Source organism: Petaurus breviceps, unplaced genomic scaffold, assembly GCF_028583685.1.
Source record: "Petaurus breviceps papuanus isolate PSGF00001 unplaced genomic scaffold, PetGlider_PUasm1.0 187, whole genome shotgun sequence".
NCBI lineage: Eukaryota > Metazoa > Chordata > Mammalia > Diprotodontia > Petauridae > Petaurus > Petaurus breviceps.
The window spans coordinates 22392081-22416038 of NW_027185799.1; the positions used below are offsets into that span (position 1 = coordinate 22392081).

Genomic DNA, 23958 nt, shown 5'->3' on the forward strand with positions numbered 1-23958 from the left:
ATGGTAGCCCAGTGAAAAGAACACTGGAGCTGGAGTTCGAGTAATCCAGGTTCTGCTCCCTGAGGACAAACAAAACATGCTTGGGCCTTCTTCTGAAAATGTTCTTTCAAAAACTTGAACACAGTTTTGTGTTTTTTCTTCTCCCTGAATCTTCTTTTCTCCAGGCTAAATATTCCAAGTACTTTAACCCAGACTAAAATGGAATCGATTCCCTGAATACTCCACAGTTCATCAGTGTATTGCTTTCTAGTCTTGTTGCTTTTCTGGTCCTTCTCTAAAGGAAAGTTTATATAGGATCATCTATTAAGAGGAGAAAGATACTTGAAAGGCCATTGAGTCCAACTTCACTGTATTATATATAAATGAAGTAATTGAGGCCTAAAGAGATTGTGACCAGCTTTTCTTGATTTAAAGTCCAGCACTTCCTGTTTCTTTAGTTTCTTTGTACTTTGCCTTGGTCAGGCCACAATCAAGAGTATAATATTCATTCCTAAGGCACCACAATTTAGAAAGTATATTGACAAACTGGAGTGCATCCAGAAGAAGGCCAATAGATTGGGCAAGTAACTCAAGAGCGTGCCATACTATGATCCCTAGAAGAAAATGAGGGGGAAGAAGAGACAGAGTTGGGGCATAATAAAAATTGTTATATATTTGAAAGATATAAGGGGGATTAGGCTTAATCTGTTTGGACCCAAAGGGCATAACTAGGAACTAAATATCACAGAGAGTGATATTTAGGGTTAATGTAAGGAGAACTTCTGAGAAATTAGAACTGTTCAAATTAGATTGGACTATCTTTGGACACAGCTTAGATCTCCATTCAATTACATATTGTATAACATTAATTTTGGGTGTTATAGAGGACACAATTGATCAGGTGTATTAGCAAGTATATAATCAAATGTAGATGGAATTAGATGATCTCTATGAAGCCCCAAACACGAAGCTCTCGTCAAAGGAAAAGACATTCTAAATACTGATAACTTTAAAAGTAATTTCTCCTCTTACATACAGTGTCATATAAAGGAGTTTCCAAATTAAGGCATGAGTTATTGCTGAAAGAAAGAATAAATGTTAGGAACTCCAAATTCTAATTAAGTTTCTCACATAATTTCTGAGTGTATTGCTACCTATAGTAAATGAGAACCCTGAAATATTCATAAAGACTACCAAATTTGGATAGAAAGAAACTAGATTCTCATATATTATACCTTAACAATATTAGAGTTAAAATATCAGGAAAATTGCATCATTAAATATGCTAATGTTACTCATTAGGAAATCTAAAATGAGAATGTATAACCCTTATAGCAAGAAATCATACAGAAAATGATAGAATCTTTGAATCCCAGTACTTTTTGTGAATAATTCTGGTCTTTAAAATTGGGTTTATAAGGATAGTATTTATTTATATTTTTGTAACTTTCTAAAATTATTTTTTAAATTATAAATTAAGCTAATTTTAAAAGAAAAAGAAATGAGACTCTAAATAAAAATTTTGCTTCTATTTTTGCTGTCATTTGTAAAAAAATTCCCTTATTTGATACAACTTTGTTTGCTATAACTGGGCCTTTGATTCCAGAAAACCTTTGATACAGAAAACCTTTAAATACTCCCTAACTCTTTTCTAATAGCTAAAAATCTCATGTCTCACATAGATCACATCTTCATGGGTTCCATTGCTTTCTTCTTCACTTTGAAATAAGCTGCATCATCTTATGCTAAATATGTGTTGAATTGAATTGAATTTCAGGTCATTTGCTTAGTTCCTTAACTGGAGGGGTGGGGATGAGGAGTGGGGAAGTAAGGTAAAATGGTATATCATAAAAAAGGCCCTATACTGTAAGTCAGGAGACCAACATCTATTCTCAACTTCAATTACTGCATGATTATGTATGACTTGACTCCTTTGAGGTTTCAGTTCCCTTATCAGTAATAAAACCTATGGGAGATCAGGCTGTGATGTGTTGCTAGGGAAATGTTTCAGAAAGGTTACTAGTCTCATAGCCTTCCATTACCAGCACAGGTGATGCTATTTGTATGTAATAAAGGATCATAATATGGATCAGTTAAAAATTGTTTTTGATCATATTGTTTGACTAAAAGTTTGACTATGACAATGGTTAGCTCCTTTTCCTAGGAGTAAAATAAAATATAAGCACAGCAATAAGTTTCTAACCATAAGTTTTACACCAGTTGAACTTGGAGATCCTGGGGAAAATTAGAGGATATTATAATCAAAGTTCAGAGAGAAAGCAAACAAAAGAAGAATCAAAGAACAAACATGGCCATTCTTACTTTCTAGTTTGGCTGAGGGGGAAGCTCTATGACCATTGGCCAAAAGGTCTTACTGAAGAAAGCTATAGATCTGCTTGGTCAGGCAGAGGTTTGCTAATCACAACATTCCCAGTAGATGAAGGTTATAATAGTGGGAGATACTAAATACTGCATTTCAACTAAGAATTATCTATGGTTAAGTCAAAGAAGGAGAATGAAAGAGCAGGTAAAAAATGTAACTCTCTTTAGTCTTTTTTATAAAGACATGCTTTATAACTACAACATCCTTAGTGGATTCTTTTTTTTTTAAGCAATCAGGGTTAAGTAACTTGCTCAAGGTTACACGGCCAGTTATTTCTGGGTGTGGTGCTAAGTATCTGAGCCCAGATTCAATCCCCAGGTCATCCCGACACTGGAGCCGGTGCTCTTACTTGATGTGCTACCTGGCCACCCCAGCCTTAGTGTATTCTTGACGAAGATGCAGTGTCCTTGAATATAGTTGAATCATAGGATTACAAGATGACTGAAATCTCTACTGGAGTAGAGACTTTATGCCTAGAAGGGAGCAACAGAGATCCAAGATGCCAGGAGGGAGAAATAGAGATGCCAAGTAGAAATCAGATGGTATGTAGTACTTGGTGACTGCAGAAAGTAGGTTGAAGACATGATGAGGTGATATTTATAGCTTTTAAGTGTCAAGCACTCCCTCCATTGTTGTTCCCAGCGTGTGAACTCCCCTAGACTGGTGGTCTAACTATGTGTGCTCCTAACATGTGTATGTCCCACAAGTGACACCTAGGAAAAGCCACTGATCATGGTTTATGGAGAGAATGTTAGACTGCCAATTTACCAAAACAAGTTAATTGGATTTATTGTGATTTGAGTATTACTTCTTGGATAAGTAATAAAATAAATACTTAGGTAGGGCCTTTTGAACTATGATTTGGAAAAGGCATCTAACCCACAAAGAACTAAGGTAGATTAGGGTCATTATACTGAAAGGAAGATCAGCATAATTTGTAATTCATTGGCTTTTTAAACAAAAGTTATTTTATCTACGGTTTATTTTGTCTAATGAAAAATCATTCCTTCTGATGTCTGGTACAGGAAATTCTAGAATTTTGTATTTTGCAGATTTTTCTTTCTTCTTTCTGGATTTTGTACTAAAGAAAAAGACAAAGTTTAGTTAAGCTAGTTATAAGTTGCATGTAGTTGCCCAGCTGCTTAGCAAAGAGAGATCAGAAATTTATCTTCTGAAAATAGCTGCCTTTGAGTTGGAATCTTGATTAGCTAGTCTGAGAAACCCAAGGTTCTCTCACTTAAGAAAGGCTTGACTGGGGCCCATAGAGCTGTCTGAAATGTATTAGATAGTAATAAAGTGAACTTTATTAAATAGCACCCCTGGGAGTAATTCCATCATAGGCCACAGCAGAGGGCAGCCTAGATGTGTCTACCAGCCCTTTTATTCTTGCCACACTTCATTTCTAACACTAAGGAGGGTATATTTTTATTAAAAAGATTAGGAAGGAAAAAAATCACATCCATCTTTTGAAATGATCTGTATCACACAATTCAGTGCTTATTTATATGGAGTTGGGCATTATTCATTATTTCACACTGTGTGTTCACCTTGCCTCCCTAACTAAGCTCTATGAGTTTAGGAACCATGTCATGTACTTTTTCTATTCGACCACTGTGGGGTCTGCAGTGTGCTTCATACTTTGCCTGTCTGGGTCCATAACTGTGCTTTACTCAATGCCTACATCCACTAATGCATCTGGGCAGCTTGTTTATAACTTATAGTCCCAGGGAGATTCCTGGAGGATAGAAAGGTTAAGTGACTGGCCTGTGGTTACAGTTAATACAGATTAAAGTCTAGACTTGAACTCTGGTCTTCTCAACTCCCTAGCCAGGTTTCAGTCCTCTAAAGTCACACTGCTTCTCTGTGTATTTTGATTGTGGTCCTTTGATTGACCAATTGGTTGTCAGTGTCTAAGTGGAAACTAAGATGTTTGCTTTTTTATATTTACCCCCTATTTGATAAAAAAAGATGTTTTTTTTCCATCAAAACTACCTGAGACTTTCTTCCTAAATACCCACCTTCAGATCATCCATTGGATAATAAAAAAATACCAAAAAACCTGGATAACAACAATAACAACCAAAGTAGAGGTGGGGGAAGCATGGTTAATGAAGGAGTGGACTATTTTAGCAAATGATGCTATGGTCTGCGATGAGTTTGATGCCTGGTAGATAGCACAAAGGCTTTGAAAATTAGCTTATTTTGGTTTTCCTTTTCCTTTTTCAGTAGATTAAGCCTTGCATTGAAAAGTCCAAAGCTTTTACACATGTGTGTTTTGAATCTGAACTATTACTTTTACAGAGCAATACACTTTTTCAAGGAGAAGAATTCCATTAGCTTTCCTTGCACTGTGACCTTCCCCTCCCCATTATGCCCCCTCCTCCAACAAAAAGATGAGCTGTTACTGAGCCTAAGTGAAAGTTGGATTTTCAGCTCCATCCCCTACACACAAGCATTTTTGCCCCTATTATGCAATATAGTTATTAGTCTTCCAAACATAAATTGCTCTCCTCTCTGGGACTTTTTCACCTTTAGATAATGGGGAATGTTCCATATGGCTGAGGAACGTCAAGAAGAGAAACATTTGGGAGGAATTATATGGGATACAGTCATTCCAAATCTCAATCTTCTTAACCAACAAGGACCAATTAAAAGAACAGTCACAATGTGGGGGCTTTTGCCAAGACATTAGAGTCAACTTGTGTTAGGAGTAAATAGTGAGGTAATTTAAATTACCATGGCCACATGTATTCAACTTGACTATTTTAAGGGGGAGGAGGGGTGCAGGAATTATGAAGTTTGCTTTGTTTGGGGGGAGGTATTTCATGGTGACATGCTTATAAAAATTTGTGGCCCTTGGGTATTTCAGGTCTATTTTTTATATATGTAGTCACTTTTACATGTAAATAATTTCATATGAGATAGGAAGGTTAATATAGCTGAAAGAATCCTACACTTCCAGTCAGGAAGAACTGGGCTCCTACTTTTACCAGTTATTAGCTCTATGACCTTGACTCATTCATGCACACTCTCCAAAACTCAGTTTTCTCAGATGTAAAATTAGCATAATCTAGGGATTCCTACTTCATCGAATTTCTGAAAGGTTAAATTAAGATGATGTATGTAAAGTAGTTTACAAACCCTAAGGTTATATATGAAAAGTAGTTATTAAAATTCTTTCAACTCTATAATAATGGGGATATTACTATATTAAGTCATAGAATTGATGCAGGTAATGAAAGCTAAGTATGGATCATTTGTCTATTTTTCTTTCACTCAGTTATACCATGAATCACATACTAGGTCTACTCCTTGATCATAAGATTGTTAATAAAGTAAGGGGCAGTGTGTAATGGTAAGGGAATTTGAAGATCTTCCCTGCCCCTTAACATGCCTCACTTGGAGCCCAACAAGAGAAGCTTGCTTAGGGGAGGTTTGTTTTTCCAGGAAGGCCCTCACCTTTTGTTACTTTGTAATTAGGCAGTGGGTCATGAAGGTTGTGATGTCCTCTGACCCTAGAGAAGGTTATGTGTGTGTGTGTGTGTGTGTGTGTGTGTGTGTGTGTGTGTGTGTGTGTGTGTGTGTGTGTGTGTGTGTGTGTGTGTGTGTGTGTGTATATACACCCAGATGTTGGTGGTTCTCCCTCTGATAAGTATGTATATATCTAATAGTCAGACAGCTAAAAGCCCTGTCTGTTGGTTGGTTAAATTGTCTTATTTTCTCTGTCTGTATTTTTTGTCTGCTTGTAATTTCTGTTTGTATTTTCTGAAGTTCAGGGTGCTGACTTTTTCCCCTAAACTAAGTGAATGATAGATATATGTTTGATTAAAGTAAGATCGTTAACCCTTTTTGAGTTGCTTTCCTTTAGAAAAGCAAATCAAAGAACCTGTGCTAGCAGCCATCCTAGGGTACTTGCGGCTGCAGGGGGGTGCAAAAGTCTTAGTGTAGCTTTAAGCTGCAATAAATACCCTGTATAATATTTCAAGGAGAGAAAAAATTAATGTCTACACTGGTTAATTGTTATTGTTCATTCACTCAGTCATATCCATCTCCTAGTGACACTGTGAACCATGCTGTCCATGTGGTTTTCTTGGCAAATATACGAGAAAGGCTTGCCAGTTCCTTCTCCAGTGAATTAAGGGAAATGGAAAGTAGCTTACTTGCTCAGGGTCTTACAGGTATGATCTTCAGGTCTTCCTGCCTCCAGGATCTAGCCACTGAGCCACTTAGCTATCTCTTAGGCAAACAGAGTTCAATGATTTGCACAGGGTCAAGAAGCTAGTGTCTGAGATTGGATTTAAAACCTGGTCTTCCTAACTCCAGCCTAGTGCTCTCACTGAGCCATCTAGTTGCCCCTCTGCATTTGATTAAGTGGGGTGGAAAATCCTGAAAAGTGCTTGGAATACCCTGTCTGGTCCCACAACAGGAGAGACAAGGCTACTTAAGGATGTTTTGGCCACAGAGTCAAAAAATTGTTAAGAGTCTGCCTGTTAAATAGTCATTGGCAATATCATAATTTTTGAGTGACTCCTTATTTACCTTCTAATACTGTTCTCCCCCATTTGACTTGTACTGGAAAAGCAGACTTCAGAAAACAGGACCAAAATTTAGGAAACTGACAAAGGAAATGCAGTCAGGAGCAACAGCTGAACCAAAACAGTTAACAACAAAACTGGTAACAGGTTCTTAAAAAGCCAGTTTCTACCTTACTGAAACACTTATGATTTGGGGGTGGAGAGGGAGGAATTGACCTCTATATGGTATTATTTAAGAGGTACTGAAACAAACAAACAAACAAACAAAAAATCTTCTCAAAATCATGAATTTAGGGGTGGCTAGGTGGCGCAGGGAATAGAGCACTGGTCCTGGAGTCAGGAGAACCTGAGTTCAAATGCAGCCTCAGACACTTAACATTTACTAGCCATGTGACCTTGGGCAAGTCTCTTAACCCCAATTGCCCTCCAAAAAGCAAAAACAAAAAACAAAACAAAAAAACATGAATTTACAATAAAAGTGGTGAACTGTCCCCAAAAGACCAGAATTAAAATGAATCTGTCTGAGCTTGTTTGCCTTAGTTTCCTCATATGTAAAATGAGCTGGAGAAGGAAATGACAAACCACTTCAGTTATATTGCCAAGGCAACCCCAAATGGGGTCACAAAGAGTTAGACACAACTGAAAATGACTGAATAAATGTTCCTTCCAAGTGTATTGGGATATTTAGTTATTTCCTATGGTCTGACTTGAGAAGAACCTCAGTATCATGGAAAAAAAGTACTGGATATGGAGTCAGAAGATCTCAATTCAAATCCCAATTCTTCCATTTCTTATCATATAACCATGGGCTAGGCCCTTCATCCCTTGTGGCTTCAATTTTCTTATCTGTAAAATGAAGGTCTTTGAACTATAGAGGATCTCTCACATTCCTTCCAGGTCGGACATTCTATGTTGTAAGGTCTTTTCTGGCTTTTATGTTCTAAGATCTCTCCTAGCTACGCCATTCTGTGATCATTATATTTGTCCATAGAGGGTCTTTGTATTTCATGAGTTCATTTCTAATTTGACACAGCTGACAGGCATTGTGTAATGTTTCTGCTTAGCAAGGTCTAATTCAGGGAGTGATGGTTGTCTGAATATTCAGTAAGCAGCCCTGTATAATAGCTATGGAAGGTAGAATTCATTAATTATGCTGAAATGTTTGTTTTTAAAATGTCAGGTGTCCAGATGGCATCATGGCAATGGGGGCCATTAAAAATGCTTAGGCACACAGACGGTCCTAATAAAGAAAAGGTTCACCCTAGTGGGAGAGGTCCAAGGTGGATCAGCAAATAAAATCAAAACCTGCTAATAGATTGCATCTTTAGATAATGGAGCTGAAATAAGCATCTTGAATCATAGAACCATGTGAATTGCCCCATTGCTATTTTTCCAATCTATGATTCACCTTGTGACCCCCATACAATGTGCTCCTCTCAAAGTCACATAAGAAAAGTTTTAAAAACCACACCTTATGGAATCATGTTAATGAAGGAAAGTAATGGTGCCATTGCAATTGGGAGGAGGGGTTCCCAATTAATTGACAAGTGAGAACTCTTGGATCACCTCAGCAAGCAGGATTTCTATTTTAAATTCATACACATCCAGTCTAAGTAAGAAGATCATTATGCACAAAGCAAACTTCAGTACTTAATGTGTGCAGGGCAGATACACATATTCTCACCTTCATCAGACATATATCCTTGCATGCCATCATTATTATGGATCTTCTTTTGTTGCTAGTTTTGTTCTGTGTTTTCTTGGCAGAAAGATGGGAGTGGTTTACTATTTCCTTCTCCAGATCATTTTATAGACGAGGAAGCTGAGGCAAACAGAGTTAAGTGACTTGTCCATGTTCACACAGCTAGTAAGTACCTAAGGCTGGATTTGAACTCAGGTGTTTCTGACTTCAGGACAGTGCTCTATCTACTGTGCCTCTTGCCTGCCTTATGGAATGTCTAGTCTTACATAGATACCCCAGTTATCTTTAAAAACAGGATTTTACCAGAGTGAAAATTAAGCTTTTACTATGGAATATTACGTTCATTACATATTGGATATTATATTCAGAGTCAGAGAATCAAAGAATTTCAGAATTGGAAGGTATCTCATTGGCCAACTTAAATTAATAAAAAAAGATTCCTCATGTACATCATACTATACAAATAGTCACCTTGTCTTTAAGTGAAGATCTCAAATGAGGGGAACCCTCTATCCCAAGGGAGCCCATTCAACTTTTAAATAACTTTATTATGAAGTTTCTTTTTTTAATTTTGTTTTATTTTCCCCCTGACGTCAGGCCTGCACTAGTTTCTTTCCAAATTCTACTCACTGCTCCTGGTTATGCCTCCTAGGGCCAAACAGAACAAATTTTTTTTCCATATGACAGTCATTCAAGGACTTACCTAAGCTCCTTCCTCAAGCTTTCACTTCTCCAAGATAAGCATTCCCATTTACTGTACATGGTCCTCATAGGGTTTGGACTTCACCTTTCACCAATGTTTGCTATTCCAAACGCTCCAGGTACACTTTACTTGACTTGGTAAGCAGAATTAGATAATCCAAGAATGCCAGAGTCGTAAAGGATTTGAAACATTATGTAGTGCAATCCTCATTTTACAGAGGAGGAAACTGAGAACCAAAGAGGGAAAGCGTCTCCATCAGGGTTACATCGATAACAAATACCAGAGCATCCCTCCTATTTCCTCCGGGAGCTTGTCTCAAACATTCTATTCTTATTCTCTGTCTCTCTGTCCATGCATTGCAATCATCGAAAGTTCCTAAGAGATGCAACAGTAGAAGCATTGCTATTCTATGATGCTTTGATAATAAACATCAGGCAAGGCATAAAATAGAGATTTATATTCATCAAAGAAATTAGCCACTGTGGGGGAGGAGATCCAGGAAGGAGTCAATGTTGAAGAGAAATCCCTAGTAGATTGTGAGATCAGTAAACCCTGGAATACTGAAAAACTTCTTGGAAAAACTTTGTAATCCCTCAATATAGCCTGTTCATTCACTCAAAATTACTAACTATATGAACAATATCTATTGTCCAGATTTCAACATGCATTGGGACAGATGCCCTAGCTTCTCTAACAGTATGTATGTCTTTGACAAAGTACAGAAGGAGGTCTTTTATTGACTCCAAGTTTCCTACTAAAGCAAGGGCCCATCTCTTTAGTATTAATAATTTAACAGTGTTGCTATATGCAAATGAGATGTAAAGGAAACCTTCCTCTAAAGAATATGAGGCAGCTGGGTGGTGAAGTGGGTAGAGTTCAGGATTTTAGATTTAGAATTAGGAAGACTTGAATTCTAATCCTGTCACACACATGTACTAGCAGTATTTCCCTGGGCAAGATACTTAACTTCTCTCACCTTCAGTTTCCTCATCTGTAAAATGGGGATCATAATAGCACCTACCTCCCAGGGTTGTTGCAGAGGTCAATTTGATTTAACATATGTAAAGTATTTTGCACACCTTAGAACAGCTGTGCCAAACTCAAATAGAAACAGATCCTCACAGGCTGCATATTGACTTAAAGAAAAACAAACCACAACTTAATATTATCTGTTGAAATGTATTTTTTTAAGTTTTGTTAAACATTTGTTATTGCATTTCAAACAGGTTAGGGCCATACTAGTTTTACAGACCACTTGCAGATAATTTGATACCTCTGCCTTAAAGCACCATATAAATGATTACTATCATCATCCTTTGTTGTGGAGGAAGACCAATTACATCAGGAGGGTGATGTCTTGACTTGCAAGTGAATTGAATTTAAGCGAGGAAGAGCTGTGCAAAGTCATCAACCTCACTCTCTCCTCCAGAGTCGTGGAGATCCAGTGGCAAGACATAGGTTGAGACTGCTGGCAATGGCTCAGATACAATAGGAGACATTGGCCTTTTTATGCTAAGGTCTTTCCAAATCTCATTTTGTCTGAGTCCATTCAGTAGTTAAACACTGGGTAAGAATTGAAGCAAAAATAGCCTAGTTTACTTTCATAAGAGTCAATCTGGGAAGAGAAGACCTTCAGAGTTTAGCTGTAAGGAAAAGGAGGAGTATCCCATAAACAGGGCTTCTTAAAATTTTTCCACTTGTGACCCTTCATATGGAGTGGTGACCCACAATTTAAGAAGTGCTGCAATAGAGGCCAATGGAGAGGTACATTGTAAGTATGAATAGGCTCCTCCAAAGAATTTATAAGGAACTCTGTAGAAGAAAAGGAGAGAAGGATGTCATTGAGGCATTTTATGATAGGTAGAGAAAATGAACTGGTTACAGGGCAAGAGTGAAGCTTAACATGTGCAGCTGAATGTTCTATTGACTACTTTCTAGTTGTTAGGACAAAAGAGATGAAAAGAATTTTTGAGTGGATGAATGATGAACTTTGGGGAGAAGACAAACAAGAATTACATAGTATAGGCAGACATGGAGGGGTTGTGATCTGTCTCATCAAGGGACCTACCACATAGATGAAATCACAAATCCGTTTAAGTACTAAAAGTATACCCACCACTTAATGCAATACTTCACCATAGAAGATGTTTAGTAAATGTTGACTGGGTTGACTTTAATTAAATTTAGCTAGAACCCAAAGGCCATCATCTGAGGTGTTTGACTTGTTTTCATAATCACATTTTCTTCTTCCCAAGTACTTAGCATGCAACTAAAGCATATTTGAATCCATTCTCCAAGGCTTATTTTTCATTGTGCAAGAAAGCAATATTTGTAAAGCTGTATTTATTTCTATTTTTCTAATCTTTTTTTTTCTTTTGCAATATTTTCAGGCAGATATATTTGCAGAACAATCTATTGTTAACTTTGTTTCTCCCCAATTTCTAGTATCTGACTCAACAAATTGTGTGTACCTATTAATTTTTTGCTGGCTGACTGACTGAATGAATATTTGGTCATTCATAATCAGTCTCTCCAGTATTCCTATATATTAACCCAGTTCTTTTCTATGTACAATTCTTGCGTTACAGAATCCAGTAAGCATATTTGATGAGCCACATAGTAATACTAATTATCGGAAACTGTCAAAATATTACACAGTTACATTAGTACATCAGTAGGAAGTGCAATTTTGTTGATCATTTGCTTACAGGTACAAGTTTATCCTTCCCATGTATGAAAAAAGTGATTTCATATAGCAAATGGAGTCTATTATTCATTTCTCTTGTAGATTGTAAAGAGGATTTAAAACCAGAATAAAAAAAAAGAGGTCACTAAATTGTTACTTTACTCACAGAAATCCTGAAAATCAACATTAGGATTTAATATTGTCCGTTATAAGTCAACTTTGAATTTCCTATAGACCATGATGTACTGAAGCTTACCCAAGTTGGCTTTTGAACAGATGGTTCAACTTTCAGTGTGAGTGTTTATACCTTGGAAACAGCTATCATGACAAAATCAGGAATTGATTTATTGTTTGGATTTTTTGATGTTCTAGAATAAGAAATTATTAACGATGTAAATTAAATCCAGAATGTGTCCTGGGTATATTCCCTACCCCATGCTAACACCAGCTTGTGTTTAAACATTTACCAGAATAGCCTTGGGTGAGGGCCCTTGATCTTAAATGGTTCAGTATATTAAAAGAATCAAATGAATATCAGTAAATCTCATGACAGCATAACTCCATGAGTTTAACACCTCATGAATACCTGCCCTCTACTCTGTAGCAAACTAAGGAAAAAGTCAATGTATTCATTTTCTTTTTGTCATAAGAATGGAGGTGAAACCGGCTCATACTATCCCTGTCTATAGGGAATCCATAAGTCAGGATAGCTCACAGGGGGAAAAAAAAGTATAAGTTAGCTGAGAGAATACATGGTGTGATTAGATTTGGATTTAGGACACTTGGTTCAAATCCCAGCTCTAATATTTTTTAAATCATATATTTGAAGTTAGCAAGTACTATAGAGGCCATCAAATGTAAGCTTTTCATTTTGACAAATGAAAAAGCTGGGCCCTAGAGTAGAGAAATGACTTGATCAGCATCACATAACTAATGTGTCTGAGGCAAGAATTGAACCAGTTTCTTGACTTCAAGTCCAGTGTTCTATCCATTATTATATCATAATGCCTTGGGCAAGTCACTTCATTTTTCAGGGACTCGGGTTTCTTCATGTATAAAATAGGAAAGGGAGGGCTAGTAGATTAGGGGTTCTTAACCACTTTTGTGTTGTAGAGTCTTTGGTCAATCTAGTCAAGCCTATGGATCATTTATAAGAATAGCATTTGGAAGTGCTTAGAATAAAGTATGATTACTAAGGAAACCAATCATATTAAAATTGCCGTGTAATTTTCCCCCTCCCAATTTGAACTCCTTGAAATCTATCAATAGACCCTTTGGGACAAAAGGCTCAGGACCCTGTACTAGATGATTACAAAAATTCCTTTTACCTATAAAATCAAGAAGCCTACCATTCTAGCCAAACTGACCTCCATCCTGTCCTCTTTTCATTGCTGTATGTGTTTATGCTTGTTCTTATTATTCATATCCACCAGGTCTAGCTATTTGAGAAACTGGGAAAATAAGGCAAATCTGTGGTTGAGCCTCTTCTCACTTTCTGCAACATTTCTCACTTCTGTTTATTTGCAACTAGCAAAATCCCCAACTTTATCAAGATGTGCCCTTCTCTCACCCAACCCTGTTTAATTCAGTTCCATTATTTTCAGCAAACAGGTACTGAGTATCTACTTACTATGTCCACTTTCCATTTCCATCAAAACAAACATTCCCAGAAAGTGCAGAAAAGATGAAAGGGGAGAAGGGTTTTATTAGGTGCTTAATATGTGCAAGGCTTTGTGCATAGTGACTTACAAAAATGTAATCTGCTCAACTAATTCATATCACTAATTCATTTGTGAATGACTAAAATGTCTTTCTCAAATGAGCCTCTCTTTGGTGAAATGTCAGAGACTGAAACAAAATGAAGTAAAGAATTTTGGGCAGTGTGGGGATGATATTTTGGAGATAGGACTTTCCCAGTTAAACTTAAAGCATTCCCCTCTTAGGCTATCATGTAAATTTTTAACCCTATTCTCTATCTGTCCAAAATCCACTGCTCCTAGAAAATCAAGCTCAAGATCAAAGTGCTCTAACTACTGAGCCACTCACTGCCCCTTTCTCATAATGGTTTGATAATAAACATTTGTTAAATAAATAAATTTATTTGGTGGCCTTTGTGATTCTGGGAATTATTATCCCACAGCATCCTCTCCATCCCTTGAATTCTTCTGCACTTGTCTCTGTGGTACAATGGGAATGGTCTTAACTCTGTGATCTGTATTCAGATTATGCCTCAGATGTTTATTGTGTATGTGACTTTGACTCATTTCACGTCCTTGTGCTACAGTTTCCTCATCTATAAAATGAAGGAGATAGACTCAGTGGTATCTTATAGCTCCAAATCCGGGGTCCTGGGACCCTTTAAGCACAAGTCACTTGGAATTTAATTATGTATTAATTTGCAAGGTTTTTTTTTTAACTTTTCTGGAGTGGCTTTGCCAGCTAAAGGGTAAGGTCTTCCAGAAAAGAGTTATTCATCTTATTCATCTGTGCACCTTCCATGGTGCTCAAAGTGGTATCATTACCATAAGTCAACAAATATATGTGGAAAGAATGAATGAGTGAATGAATTAATGAGCTAATGAGTGGGCAGGAGGAGTTAGGAACAAAGACTGAATGAATCCAGAGTTGCCTCAGGAATTCTTTCTTATATCTAGTAAATAATGAAGCTGTTTCTAGGAATGGTTGAATAAAGCAGGAAGAGCAGACTGGAGGCAAACAGGAACTGTGGTCTGGTGGAGCAAGACTCCTTCATCACTTGTACTTTTACACACCTCTGCTGAATTTTTTTTTGTTTTTTTGCTTTTTGGAGGGCAGTTGGGGTTAAGTGACTTACCCAAGGTCACATGGCTAGTTTTTGTGTTTAGTGTCTGAGGCTGGATTTGAACTCAAGTCCTCCTGACTCCAGGGCCAGTGATCTATTCACTGTGCCACCTAGCTGCCCCTCCTCTGCTGAATTTTTGTGTCCAATACTAGAGTATTTTAATCTGAACTAGACATTTCAGCTGGGACTATACATCGGGCATTTGATGTTTTCTTTTTAATTATTTATTTTATCTTTTATGATCACAACTCCTGATTTTCTTTTTTTGTTGTTGTTGTTACTTTTTGGAGGGGGGAGGGCAGGGCAATTGGGGTTAAGTGACTTGCCCAAGGTCACACAGCTAGTAAGTGTTAAGTGTCTAAGGCCGGATTTGAACTCACGTTCTCCTAACTCCAGGGCCAATGCTCTATTAGCTATGCCACCTAGCCACCTGAGGCATTTGCTTTTGAAGGTACAGAGTTATAGCTACTTTTTCTGACTCTCCATGATCTGTGACATATATAAGGCAAATAGAGCTAACCATAGAATAGTAGTCTAGCTAAAGGGAAGAAATATAACAAAATGGAAAGAATCTTACATAAAATGACACTTTTATTCTTACTTGGTCACATAATTTAATAATAGTGTGACTCTAGGCAAGTCACTCTCTGTATCTGTTTTGATATAACTAAGAATCAGGGTTGTACTGTTAGTCCTTTCCTACCTTATTGGGATTTTGACAGAATCTAATAAGGAAATTGAGCCAGCTGAAGGGATTTGAACTCCTTCAAAGAAAGGCTCTTTATGCATTCAGGACACTTTTATTAGCATAATAACTTTTGACATTTCAGATTGCTTTCTAACTGGAGTCTGGGCTAAAAATTTGATTTTCCTTTGTATCAAATGTATAAAATGGGGACAATAATAACACCTTTGAAGACTTTGTAAATCTCCAAGGTCCCTGCCTAGACTTACATTGTTTTGCATTTTGAGCCCAGGCTCAGGGCTTTTATGACACATCAGGGCCTTCCCCTGTGACCATCAGGTCACAGAATATTTGCCATATTTTCTGTATCCTCAAAGCAGCTCTGCTTAGAGAAAAGACGTATTATGATACGGTAGACCTATTTGTTACATTCATAGTATCTATTACTATTAATACGTAACAAGTAGGTCATTGGATAACAAATTCAGAGCAGGTGAAAGTGACCTTAAAATGACTAAATCCATCCAGTACTCTTATTTTACAGATGTAGAAATTGACATGTATGGAAATTTAGAATGGCCTGGGTTCACCCAAACAAGTAAGTCACAGAGGTCAAATTTGAACTCATCTTCCTCATTCCACACCCATCACCTAAATTGCTGAACCGCCATAATTCTTTCTCAGCAGCTCAGTCAACTAACATTTATTAAGCATTTTTTATAGATTAAGCATTGTGCTAAACCCTGGGAACACAAATTAAAGTAGAAAGAACACCATTGTATTTTTTTATACTCCCTTCCCTGCCCTGACATTCCAAGTCACTAAACTTGGTCTATGATTCCTCAGGAATTAATTACTGAATCTTAGAGCTTGACAGGTCCCTCTAATTTGCCCTACCCTAAAGGTAGCCCTGGTCAGAAAGAAGAGGTACTATTGAACAACAGGCCCATGTAACACTGCCAATATCTTTAGTTTGACAGAACAAAGTAAAATCAACATTTTTAATAGAAATGAGAAAAACATCCCACAAATGTCTGTTTATGAATTATTTGTTGTCTGTGAATCATAAGAATTCTAACCCCATGGGAAGAATGTATAGTTTTATTACAGATTTTTGAGGTTTCTCTGTGCGCATAACTTCAGCAAGAGGAGGATAATATTTGGCCATCTCTCTATCATCTGGCCTAGCTGTGAAGGTAAGAGGTAATTGAGGACCTTACTCAGGACCTCAGCTTAAAAAAGATCATTCTTCTTTTAGGAATTATATACAGTTAGTTCCTCCATACTATTTTTCCCAGATTTAATTTATTTCTTTTCCACAATAAATCTCTCACAGAAGACTGAGTTAACTATAATATTTGCCTGGAGCTGTTCTTCAAAGTTAAGCTCTGGGGTAAGGCATTGGGTGTGTTTACAAAATCTTTATTAGTAACTAGGGAAATTTCTACTTAGATATTTAAAAATTTGACAAATGAAATGGGACAGATTTTTTGTAAGGAAAAAAGTATTATAAGAAATTCATTGTACATTGCATTGAAAACATTTAGTTTAAAACAAATAATATGCTACTGAAGCAATTTCACTAAAAATATCCATGTAAGCTACATACTCTAGCTGTACTGTCTCACTGAAGTGTAAATGGCAAAGGAAAAATGTCTAGGCAGAACAGCCTAGGAGTTTAGTAAGCACTGAAGGTGGAGACAGGTGAGAGGTCAAGGACAGAGATGTTACATAAGCTGAGGAAGCGCAAACACACAAACAGATTCCCAAGTCAAAGAGGTTGGTAAAGGAAGGATTGACCAGAATGGTACTGGGAATACAGATAGGTAGGTAGGGTCAAGAATCCAGGAAGCCAACTAAGGTGGGGGGAGGTGGCATGCAGATAGGGTCCAGAAGGAAGGGAGAAAAGAAATGATCCTAGGCATCAGATCTTAGAGTAGAAGCTGTTTATTCTCTATTCAGTATTTATAGTCTCTAGTTGCTAAGGGGAAGACTTATATCCCACAGGTGTTGACCATAGTGTGCAGTTAACAGGTGAATGTTGTACCTGATGAAGGAAGGGGCAGAAATGTTAGGATTATTGTTTTATCTTCGAGCAGAGGATCTTAACCTTTTATGTCTTTTATTCTTTTGGCAATCTGGTGAAGTCCACAGACCCTTGTCAAATAATATTTTTATATCCATCAAATGAAATATATCAGAGTAGAAAGGAAATCAATTATGTAGAAATATAGTTATCAAAATATTTTATAGAAAGTCCTGTACGCCAGGTTAAGAATCCTTGTCTTAGAAGTATTATCACAATTGAACGGGATACTCCAAAAACACCATGACCATCAACATATAAAAGATGACCATTCCTCCTTTGGTTTGAGGTAGTCAAGTATATTCCTCCTTATGCCTTCCCCAGATTGCCATACCTTGTATCAAAGGATAAAAGAACAGGTCAGCAAAACTCTCAGCTAAGCAATGTTTTACATCCATAGTCCCCTACCTCTACAGAAGGAGCATCACTGAGTATTCTGTTGAACTTTCTTCCCATTTGCATTGTTAAAGTTCTTCTATGTAATGTTTTCCTATGTTGACTTCATATTTCATAAAATGTTGACTTCACTTTGCATCAGTCAACAAAAGTCTTTCTATGCTTCTCTGGATTATTTATATTCCATATTTCTTAATAGTAAAGTCATGTTCCATCATGTTCATGTACCACAATTTGCTTAGCCTAGGCATTTCTCAATCAATCTATGTCCACCAACTTCTTTCTAGTTCTTCTCTGCTTTCCAAAATGTTGTTGTGAATATTTTGTTATATGTGGGAAATTTCTTTTTGTCCTTGACACTCTTGTTCCATATGCCTAACAATGGTATCTCTGGATCAATGGGTTTAGACATTTTGCTTTCTTAGCATCATTAGAAATTGGTTTCCAGGGGCAGCCAGGTAGCATAGCAAGTAAGAGCACCGGCTCCAGTGTTGAGAAGACCTGGAGATTGAATCCCGGGCTCAGACACTTAGCACCCACCCAGAAACACCTGGCCGTGTAACCTTGAGAAAGTTACTTAACACCGATTGCTTAAAAAAAAAAAAAGAAATTGGTTTCCAGAATGGCTGAACCCTTTCATCATTCTTCTAACTGTACCTCAGGGTGGTTGTCTTCCCATAGCTTCTCCAACACTGACTATTTCTGTTTTGGGTAATGTTTGATTGTTTTCCACTGTGTGAGATTCAACTTTAGTTGTCTTGATTTGCATTTTAACCATTATTAATCATTTGGAGGAATACTTAATATGGTTTTTGATAGTTGGAAATTCTTTCAAAGACTGTGTATTCATTTACTTTGACTCTTTATCTATTGAGAACTGGATCTTATTCTTATATATTTGTGTTAATTCCCTATAGAACTTGGATATCTAGCAGAACGTTATGAAAAATATTTGGCACATTTTTTTAATCTCTGTTTTCTCTTATCCTGTGTTGATTTTCTTCATGCAAAGGGCTTTAAATTTCATAACATTGAAATTATCTATTTTTTGTCTGACTACTTCTGTTCCTTCTTTCATTTGTAGTCTCCCCCAATAATAGTTTATCTTATATTTTTATAAAAAATATTTGTTGCTATGATACTTTACATGTTACAATACATATTTTAATTTATTGTGCAATGTAGATGATATTGGTATAAAGTCTAATTTCTGGCAAGTTCTTTTCTGGTTCTCCAAGAATTTCTTGTGACATAGAAATTACTCTCTCCATTAATTTATGTTTTCAGGTTTGTCACTGAGTGCTTCAGTTTTATGCATTCAGATTATTTCAGTACCACTTGTTTTTTTTAATGAATACTTCCTTATAAATTAAGAATGGAAGTACAATTCAACTTAAATCCTACTATTTTTCCCATTATTCCCTTGAAATTGTAGACCTATTGTTTCTTCAAATAAATTTTGTTTTTATTCCTTCTAGTTCTGAAAAGTATCCCTTCTATACTATTTGAGGTATATCCTCTATAAATTAATTTAGGTAATATCATCATTTCTATTATATTGAAATGACTCAGCTGTCAGCATGACTATTACTCCAATTATTTAAGCCATTATTTTTCATTTCTTTAAAGAGTGTTTTGTAATTATATTTATATGTCATTTTCTTAGAAGATTGGATCTCAGATATGTTACATAATTTGTAGTTATTTTGAATAGGATTTCCCTTTCCATTATTTCTGGATTTTTTTTGTTTTGCTACATAGAAACACTGATGATTTTGTGTGTGTACTTTTTGTTTGTATGCGAGTTTTTTCTGATTCTCTATAGTTTCCTCAGTAAATCATATAAAAAACAGATGATTTATCTGCTCTTTGCTGATATTTATGCCTTTAATTTATTATTTTCAGCCTTATTTCTATTACTTAATATTTCTAGAACAAAGGGAAAGTAGATACCATTGTTTTATTGCTGCATTTATTGAGAAGACGCCTAGTTCTTATCCTTGCAAAAATAACTAGTTCTTAGTTTCAGTTCTATTCTTGTTATGTTATAAATGACTCTGCTATGCCTTTTTTTAGTGTTTTTGCATGAATTAGTGTTGTACTTTATCAAAAAGTTTTTTTCTTTATTTCTTGATGTGATTTTTGTTCTCTAATATAATTAATTTTCTTAATTGTTTTCTTAATGTTAAATCATCATTTTATCCATGATATAAATCCAATATTGGTGATGAATAATGTTTTAATATATTTCTATAGTCTTTGCTAGCAATTTATTTAAATGTTTACATCAACATTCATTTGTGATATTGGTCTAGAGTCTTCCTTTATTTTTGCATTACTTAGCTAGACAACCATAATAAGGCACTTTAAAACAAGTGACCATTAGTTTGATCCAAAGTTTTATCACTCTCTTTTAATCTTATTCCTTCACAATGGAAATTTGGAACAGAGAAATGAAAATAAGGTTTTTTCTTATTTCCTGACAAGCTAGAGATGTAAGTGACCTAAAGATCAATGCAAGGAAGCAATAGTTGATGTAATCAGGATACTGGGGAAGCATCATCATCACATGTAATGGGTTGTGCACAAAATAGAGTATAGAAATTATCATCAAGGACATATATAACCAGAAAAGGAGGTGATCTGGTAACTTTTTACCCCTAAACTACTAAACACACCATTAGATAGATCCTCTGTGGAAGTGTTTTGGGAAAAACATGGACAGAACAATGCAGAATGAAAACACAGAGATGAGTTGTCTTAGTATTATTGGAGAAAATACCCATATCAAATATCTATTAATGTATTAAAGTAAGAGAAATGAAAATAGTTGAAAAGAAAAGAATCTGAAAGAAGAAAAGGACAAAGACCATAGCGGCTTCTTAATTTTGTAGAACTGTGCTCAATCTTGAGTATTTCAATTCTCTACCCTAACAATTTTGTTATTTTCAAACTCTGTCTTCATATGTATGATTAGAATCATGCATCTAAAGTGATATCCTCCATCTTTAAAACAGAAGTCCCTGGAAAGTACTTTAACCTTTGGCATACGTTAATGTTTGATTAATGTTAACTGACCAAAATGAGGATGAAATAAAAAATGATGGGATATGAAATAACTCATGTGTTTCCATGGTTAGAAATGGCACAGCTAGCCTTTTCCATATTCCATCTGAAAATCAAGAATATGACTCTCAGGCACTGAGTATCTCAAAGGAATCTATAATAAAGTAAACCTGTAATTTGATATACTAGGTATGTAGAATGGAAATTGACTGTTTAATCGTCTGTTTAAAATTGTTTCCATTTACATTGCATCATGTTTCCATTATACTAAAACCTTACTAATTGGGGTCAGTCGGAATGAGTGAGAGTCTGAATGATAGCTTATTTTAAAGAAATGTAGGTTTATTACTTTCAATTTTATATAGTAGAGAAACATCAATAAAATGCCACCTAAATAGCAATCTTTTGTAGATCTCATTTGCTTCATAGTGCTTAAAAATGCTTGAAAATGGGTCTTTTAAATTTTGTCCATCCTGTTAAATTTGTTGAGCAAATACATTTTTTTCAAAATAGTCTGGAGGTATATTTCAAACCAAATATTGTCCAAATGGTCACAGCATCTGAATCCATAAGATAAGAATTCATTTTAGGGGAAGTAGAATGGTATAGCAGAAACAACATTGGACTAAGAGTCAAAAAGAGTTCAGTTCAGGTCTCAGTTCTGAGATTTTCTCTCTGTGTGACCAGTGACTAGTCACTGACCCTCTCTGAGTCTCAGTTTTTTTTTTTAATGGGAATGATAATATTTGTGATAACATGATTGCCTGTTCACCACCCTCATAGGGTTGTTGTGAGAAAAGTACTTTGGAAACTGCAAAACACTATGCAAATTGAGCTATTTGTATTCATGTAACTCATTTTTCTATAAATTAATTTCATTTTTACTCATTATACATTGATGCTCCTAAGGTATTTTTAAATAAAATTCAAAATAAATTCTCACTGGCGATTAAATTTTTTTAAATCAAATAGTGCTTCTAATTTTTCTAACAGCTCTTATTAGTAGCAGGGTTTCCATGCCTTTCTGGAATTAAGCCTCTTACACTCTGGGGAGTACTTCATCTGTCTGGCAAGCAAAAAAAAAAACTGCTTACATTCTAAGTGAGATTCAATACTAATCCTCACAAAAGGGTTATCTCTTTTTAACCACTTGAAATTTCATGCACATCATTTTACTGCCTTTTAGAATTAGGGGATTTCTTAAATTGTAAGAAGCTTAGAGGTCATCTCATTTTGCAAATGAGGAAACTGAGTCGAGGAAAGTAAAATGACATGACTAAAGTCACAAAACTAGTTAGTGATGGAGCCTAGATTAGAATTTAGGTTTCCTGGCTCTGAGCCTGGCCAGCACTGTTTTCACTGAAATACTGCTGTAAGAATCAATTTCTTAGGGTACCTGATTTCCCTGATTTGAAACCAGTAAGTACAAAAAAGAAAAAAAAGAGAAAATAGCATCAACTTCAACAGAGAGGTGTGTTCATTTTCATATTTTTCTCTCACATTTGAAAGATATCCATTATTTCATCTAGAATGCTAATTTTGGAAGAGACTCTAAAGAGTGTGTGTATGTGTGTGATACACAAAGCCAAACTTAATGACAACAAGATTTGTTGCCACATGATTTTTATGTCAATTAAAAGAAGGAATCCCTTCCTCCCTTTTCTCAAGACCAAGAGAAACCAATACTTTACCATTTCAGGTCTGCCAACACAAACAGTAAGTCACAAATAACAATAGTATTCATTAAGTGAAACATTTTGTTATCCTCACCCCAAATAACAAGCATTAATAAAATCTATCAGCTTGCACCAGTGGTTATGAGTACTATCAAGCAGGCAGCCTATTACTCAATGAAAATCCTGATGACTGATGTACTGGAAATGATAGGAGTTATTAGCAAGCATGTTTATCTTTGCCTTTGGTTGAGCCTTTTCAAATACCATGAAAATAGCCATACAGTAAAATAAATGCCCATACTCCAAAGCTTCATTGATTTGTGACTTTGTCAGTGTGGGCCCTCTATCTGCCAACATAGGTCATGACCCTTCTACTTAGTAAATATCCTTCCCAAGATCCTATGACTGAAAAATTCATTATCCTGCTGCCATGAAGAATCTAGGGTCATCTCCAGGCCATGGTAAGGCATCAGAGAAGAAATTAACAAAGAACATATTGACAATATAAAACAGACTGACAATATACAAATATACTGACAATTTTCTTTAGCTCTTAAGTTCTCTCCATTTTAATTTATTTCTCCTGTACTCTGCTCAAACTGCTCTATAGTATTTGACACTTTCCTTTCTTTGAAATGCTCTCCTTGGCCCTTATGGCCCAATATTGTCATGGTTGTCTACCTATTTTTCCAATCTTCTCTTTCTTTTTGACTGATTCTTCCTCCTTCTCCTATCCTTGACTTAAAGCTTTTCTCAAGCCTCGAGTCTCAGTTGTACTCCATCTGAATGTTTCTTTGGAGAGCTAATCTGTCCTCATGGCTTCAAATGGTCACTCTATGCTGACAAATTTCAAATCTTTCCTCTTGACTTCTTGAGAAATGTTATATTTTCTTCTGCTGATAAGACATTTCTGCCTGGATCATCATCTCAAACTTACCTTGTCCTAACCTCTAAAATCAGGTACCCCTCCAAACTTCCTTGTTCACATGAATGGCATCACTACATTCTTTTTTTCCCCACATCTCTTAATTCTTCTTTCAAAAAACTTTTCATAACCATCCTTTCTTTTCCATTTCTGCTTTGTCCATACTAATTCAAGTCAACATCTATTATATGTAGAGTATGACAGTCACCATCTAGGAGACCTTCCTAATGTGTAACTTTGTATAGTGATTTAATATTTGTAAAGTGCCATCTATCTATCTATCTATCTATCTATCTATCTATCTATCTATCTATC

At 36.0% G+C, this 23958-nt stretch overlaps 1 protein-coding gene and 1 long non-coding RNA gene across 15 annotated transcripts in view; one reads left to right on the forward strand and one right to left on the reverse strand.

The window, feature by feature from the left end:
- The window catches only part of PTPRD (protein tyrosine phosphatase receptor type D), a 2782277-nt gene that overhangs the window by 1982441 nt on the left and 775878 nt on the right, over positions 1 to 23958 (forward strand). The window lies entirely within an intron of this gene.
- LOC138163216 (uncharacterized) overlaps positions 10183 to 23958 on the reverse strand; it is a 153898-nt gene continuing 140122 nt past the window's right edge. The window contains exon 3 of the long non-coding RNA XR_011168847.1: positions 10183 to 11114. This is a non-coding gene — a long non-coding RNA (uncharacterized lncRNA). The remainder of the gene's footprint in view (positions 11115 to 23958) is intronic.